This window comes from Dendropsophus ebraccatus, chromosome 10, assembly GCF_027789765.1.
Source record: "Dendropsophus ebraccatus isolate aDenEbr1 chromosome 10, aDenEbr1.pat, whole genome shotgun sequence".
NCBI classification, from domain to species: Eukaryota; Metazoa; Chordata; class Amphibia; order Anura; family Hylidae; genus Dendropsophus; species Dendropsophus ebraccatus.
This window is the reverse complement of record NC_091463.1, coordinates 4506545-4512544: the sequence shown is the minus strand read 5'-3', so window position 1 is coordinate 4512544 and position 6000 is coordinate 4506545. Positions and strand designations below refer to the sequence as shown.

The 6000-nt window shown below is 45.0% G+C and overlaps 1 long non-coding RNA gene across 1 annotated transcript in view; it reads left to right on the top strand.

Annotated features, from left to right (window-relative positions):
• Nucleotides 1-1640: 1640 nt before the first annotated feature.
• LOC138802956 (uncharacterized) overlaps nucleotides 1641-6000 on the top strand; it is a 65480-nt gene continuing 61120 nt past the window's right edge. The window contains exon 1 of the long non-coding RNA XR_011364834.1: nucleotides 1641-1937. This is a non-coding gene — a long non-coding RNA (uncharacterized lncRNA). The remainder of the gene's footprint in view (nucleotides 1938-6000) is intronic.

Here is a 6000-nt window from a genome sequence, read left to right as displayed (position 1 = left end):
TTCTCTACCTGTAACACCACACAGCACACTGTATTCTCTACCTGTAACACCACACAGCACACTGTATTTTCTACCTGTAACACCACACAGCACTGTATTCTCTACCTGTAACACCACACAGCACGCTGTATTCTCTACCTGTAACACCACACAGCAAACTGTATTCTCTACCTGTAACACCACACAGCACTGTATTCTCTACCTGTAACACCACACAGCACGCTGTATTCTCTTCCTGTAACACCACACACCACGCTGTATTCTCTACCTGTAACACCACATAGCACTGTATTCTCTACCTGTAACACCACACAGCACCCTGTATTCTCTACCTGTAACACCACACAGCACTGTATTCTCTACCTGTAACACCACACAGCACTGTATTCTCTACCTGTAACACCACACAGCACACTGTATTTTCTACCTGTAACACCACACAGCACGCTGTATTCTCTACCTCTAACACCACACAGCACGCTGTATTCTCTACCTGTAACACCACACAGCACGCTGTATTCTCTACCTCTAACACCACACTGTATTCTCCACCTGTAACACCACACAGCGCTGTATTCTCTACCTGTAACACCACACAGCACACTGTATTCTCTACCTCTAACACCACACAGCACGCTGTATTCTCTACCTCTAACACCACACTGTATTCTCCACCTGTAACACCACACAGCACACTGTATTCTCTACCTGTAACACCACACAGTATTTTCTACCTGTAACACCACACAGCACGCTGTATTCTCTACCTCTAACACCACACAGCACGCTGTATTCTCTACCTCTAACACCACACAGCACTGTATTCTCTACCTGTAACACCACACAGCACTGTATTCTCTACCTGTAACACCACACAGCACTGTATTCTCTACCTGTAACACCGCACTGTATTCTCTACCTGTATTATCACACAGCACGCTGTATTCTCTACCTGGGTATACAGTTATGCTCAGCCAATCGCGGCTGAGCTTCGGATGACGCTGCAGAGGGCGGCCAGCACTCGGGAAGATCCGCTGGCCGCCCGAAGAAGACGTCACTGCTGAGGATCGGAGACCGTGGTCGGCACGTGACAGGTATGTATAGCGCACCACACTTCCGGGTACACGGGTGGGGGTGGTGGGACACGGGGAAGGGGGCCATTCACAGACATAACATACATTACAAAGTTGTATAACTTTGTAATGTGTGTTATTCTGTGAATAATTTTTTATCGCCGGACAACCCCTTTAAAGTGACTGTACCACCAGGCGCAGGCTGAAGCACTGGAGGCGGCCGACCCACCCTTAGTGGGAAGAAACCCCAGCCCCTCCATGATGTGACTCCATTAAAATCAATGGAACCCTATCATAGAGGGGCGGGGGTTTCTCAGCCTGCGCCTGGTGGTACAGTCACTTTAAAGGGAACGTTGGCTGGGAGTTGTAGTTCCACACCAACTGGCGCTACAGGTCACAGCCACTGTCCCCACATGCTATCTATACACATTGTATATAGTCTATAAATACAAGTCTCTGTCAGCGCTCCACCTTTGGTTACCTCAGAGGACATCAGCAGAGCTCACAGGCCCGGAGGAGCCTCGCATCACGTGACGGCCTTTTACTGCCGTTTTTCTTCTTACAGCCCCAGAGGAGCCTCTAATGCACAGCCGTCAGCCTCCAGGAGAAGGATCACGTCACGTGACCTGATTCCTTCCCTCACCGTCTTGGAGGCCATCACGTGACTGGGTCCATTCCCGCCTCCTCACAGTCCTGGTGTAACTTGGAGCCCCAGGTCACGTGACTCGCCTGCTTCCCGCTCTTTCCTCCTCACAGCCCCAGAGGATCCTGTCACCTGCAGAGTTACGTCACGTGACTTTCCGTTACTTCTCGCCCTGTTCCCCTCACGGCCGCGGCAGGCGGAGCGCTGTGTGCGCAGTGCAGGTACCTCAGCAGTATACAGGCTATATATGAGGTTATTTCTGACGAAAAATATATATACATGTGTGTGATATATATGTAGTACAGAGAGCAGAGGTGGTGGTGCTGTGTGATATATATGTAGTATAGAGAGCAGAGGTGGGGGTGCTGTATGATATATATGTAGTATAGAGAGCAGAGGTGGCGGTGCTGTATGATATATATGTAGTATAGAGAGCAGAGGTGGCGGTGCTGTATGATATATATGTAGTATAGAGAGCAGAGGTGGCGGTGCTGTATGATATATATGTAGTATAGAGAGCAGAGGTGGGGGTGCTGTATGATATATATGTAGTATAGAGAGCAGAGGTGGCGGTGCTGTATGATATATATGTAGTATAGAGAGCAGAGGTGGCGGTGCTGTATGATATATATGTAGTATAGAGAGCAGAGGTGGGGGTGCTGTATGATATATATGTAGTATAGAGAGCAGAGGTGGGGGTGCTGTATGATATATATGTAGTATAGAGAGCAGAGGTGGGGGTGCTGTATGATATATATGTAGTATAGAGAGCAGAGGTGGTGGTGCTGTATGATATATATGTAGTATAGAGAGCAGAGGTGGTGGTGCTGTATGATATATATGTAGTATAGAGAGCAGAGGTGGGGGTGCTGTATGATATATATGTAGTATAGAGAGCAGAGGTGGGGGTGCTGTATGATATATATGTAGTATAGAGAGCAGAGGTGGCGGTGCTGTATGATATATATGTAGTATAGAGAGCAGAGGTGGCGGTGCTGTATGATATATATGTAGTATAGAGAGCAGAGGTGGTGGTGCTGTATGATATATATGTAGTATAGAGAGCAGAGGTGGCGGTGCTGTATGATATATATGTAGTATAGAGAGCAGAGGTGGCGGTGCTGTATGATATATATGTAGTATAGAGAGCAGAGGTGGGGGTGCTGTATGATATATATGTATAACAGAGAGCAGAGGTGGCGGTGCTGTATGATATATATGTAGTATAGAGAGCAGAGGTGGCGGTGCTATATGATATATATGTAGTATAGAGAGCAGAGGTGGCGGTGCTGTATGATATATATGTAGTATAGAGAGCAGAGGTGGCGGTGATGTATGATATATATGTAGTATAGAGACCAGAGGTGGCGGTGCTGTATGATATATATGTAGTACAGAGAGCAGAGGTGGTGGTGCTGTATGATATATATGTGTAATACAGAGAGCAGTGGTGGCGGTGCTGTATGATATATATGTAGTATAGAGAGCAGAGGTGGCGGTGCTGTATGATATATATATGTAGTATAGAGAGCAGAGGTGGTGGTGCTGTATGATATATATGTAGTATAGAGAGCAGAGGTGGCGGTGCTGTATGATATATATGTAGCATAGAGAGCAGAGGTGGCGGTGATGTATGATATATATGTAGTATAGAGACCAGAGGTGGGGGTGCTGTATGATATATATGTATAACAGAGCAGAGGTGGCGGTGCTGTATGATATATATGTAGTATAGAGACCAGAGGTGGCGGTGCTGTATGATATATATGTAGTATAGAGAGCAGAGGTGGCGGTGATGTATGATATATATGTAGTATAGAGGGCAGAGGTGGCGGTGCTGTATGATATATATGTAGTATAGAGAGCAGAGGTGGCGGTGCTGTATGATATATATGTAGTACAGAGAGCAGAGGTGGCGGTGCTGTATGATATATATGTAGTATAGAGAGCAGAGGTGGCGGTGCTGTATGATATATATGTAGTATAGAGAGCAGAGGTGGGGGTGCTGTATGATATATATGTAGTATAGAGAGCAGAGGTGGGGGTGCTATATGATATATATGTAGTATAGAGAGCAGAGGTGGCGGTGCTGTATGATATATGTGTAGTATAGAGAGCAGAGGTGGCGGTGCTGTATGATATATGTGTAGTATAGAGAGCAGAGGTGGCGGTGCTGTATGATATATATGTAGTATAGAGAGCAGAGGTGGCTGTGCTGTATGATATATATGTAGTATAGAGAGCAGAGGTGGTGGTGCTGTATGATATATATGTAGTATAGAGAGCAGAGGTGGCGGTGCTGTATGACATATATGTAGTATAGAGAGCAGAGGTGGCGGTGCTGTATGACATATATGTAGTATAGAGGGCAGAGGTGGGGGTGCTATATGATATATATGTAGTATAGAGAGCAGAGGTGGCGGTGCTGTATGATATATATGTAGTATAGAGAGCAGAGGTGGCGGTGATGTATGATATATATGTAGTATAGAGAGCAGAGGTGGCGGTGCTGTATGATATATATGTAGTATAGAGAGCAGAGGTGGGGGTGCTGTATGATATATATGTAGTATAGAGAGCAGAGGTGGCGGTGCTGTATGATATATATGTATAACAGAGAGCAGAGGTGGCGGTGATGTATGATATATATGTAGTATAGAGACCAGAGGTGGGGGTGCTGTATGATATATATGTAGTATAGAGAGCAGAGGTGGCGGTGATGTATAATATATATGTAGTATAGAGAGCAGAGGTGGCGGTGATGTATGATATATATGTAGTATAGAGAGCAGAGGTGGGGGTGCTGTATGATATATGTGTAGTATAGAGAGCAGAGGTGGGGGTGCTGTATGATATATATGTAGTATAGAGAGCAGAGGTGGGGGTGCTGTATGATATATATGTAGTATAGAGAGCAGAGGTGGCGGTGCTGTTTGATATATATGTATAACAGAGAGCAGAGGTGGCGGTGATGTATGATATATATGTAGTATAGAGAGCAGAGGTGGTGGTGCTGTATGATATATATGTAGTATAGAGAGCAGAGGTGGCGGTGATGTATAATATATATGTAGTATAGAGAGCAGAGGTGGCGGTGATGTATGATATATATGTAGTATAGAGAGCAGAGGTGGGGGTGCTGTATGATATATGTGTAGTATAGAGAGCAGAGGTGGCGGTGATGTATAATATATATGTAATACAGAGAGCAGAGGTGGCTGTGCTGTATGATATATATGTAGTATAGAGAGCAGAGGTGGCGATGCTGTATGATATATATGTAGTATAGAGAGCAGAGGTGGGGGTGCTGTATGATATATATGTAGTATAGAGAGCAGAGGTGGCGGTGCTGTATGATATATATGTAATACAGAGAGCAGAGGTGGCGGTGCTGTATGACATATATGTAGTATAGAGAGCAGAGGTGGCGGTGATGTATGATATATATATGTAGTATAGAGAGCAGAGGTGGGGGTGCTGTATGATATATATATGTAGTATAGAGAGCAGAGGTGGGGGTGCTGTATGATATATATGTAGTATAGAGAGCAGAGGTGGCGGTGATGTATGATATATATATGTAGTATAGAGAGCAGAGGTGGCGGTGCTGTATGATATATATGTAGCATAGAGAGCAGAGGTGGCGGTGATGTATGATATATATGTAGTATAGAGAGCAGAGGTGGCGGTGCTGTATGATATATATGTAGTATAGAGAGCAGAGGTGGCGGTGCTGTATGATATATATGTAGTATAGAGAGCAGAGGTGGCGGTGCTGTATGATATATATGTAGTATAGAAAGCAGAGGTGGCGGTGCTGTATGATATATATGTAGTATAGAGAGCAGAGGTGGTGGTGCTGTATGATATATATGTATAACAGAGAGCAGAGGTGGCTGTGCTGTATGATATATATGTAGTATAGAGAGCAGAGGTGGCGGTGCTGTATGACATATGTGTAGTTTAGAGAGCAGAGGTGGCGGTGCTCTATGATATATATGTAGGACTAGAAAATGTACCCGGCGCTGCCCGGGTATAAAGTGTCAGTGTGTTAATTAGATTTGTTCTAAGGTGCCCAGGAGGCCAAGCTAAAGGTATTGTTTCATCTGAGTTAATCAGTGGAATTAGTGTATACCTGTAGTGCATAGTTGGAGGGGTTCTGTATACCCACAATGTATAGTTTTTAGGGGTCTCGCATATCTGTAGTGCATAGTTGGGGGGGGCTGTAAACCTATAGTGTATAGTTGAGGGAGGTCCTGTATACCTGCAGTGTACAGTTGGTGA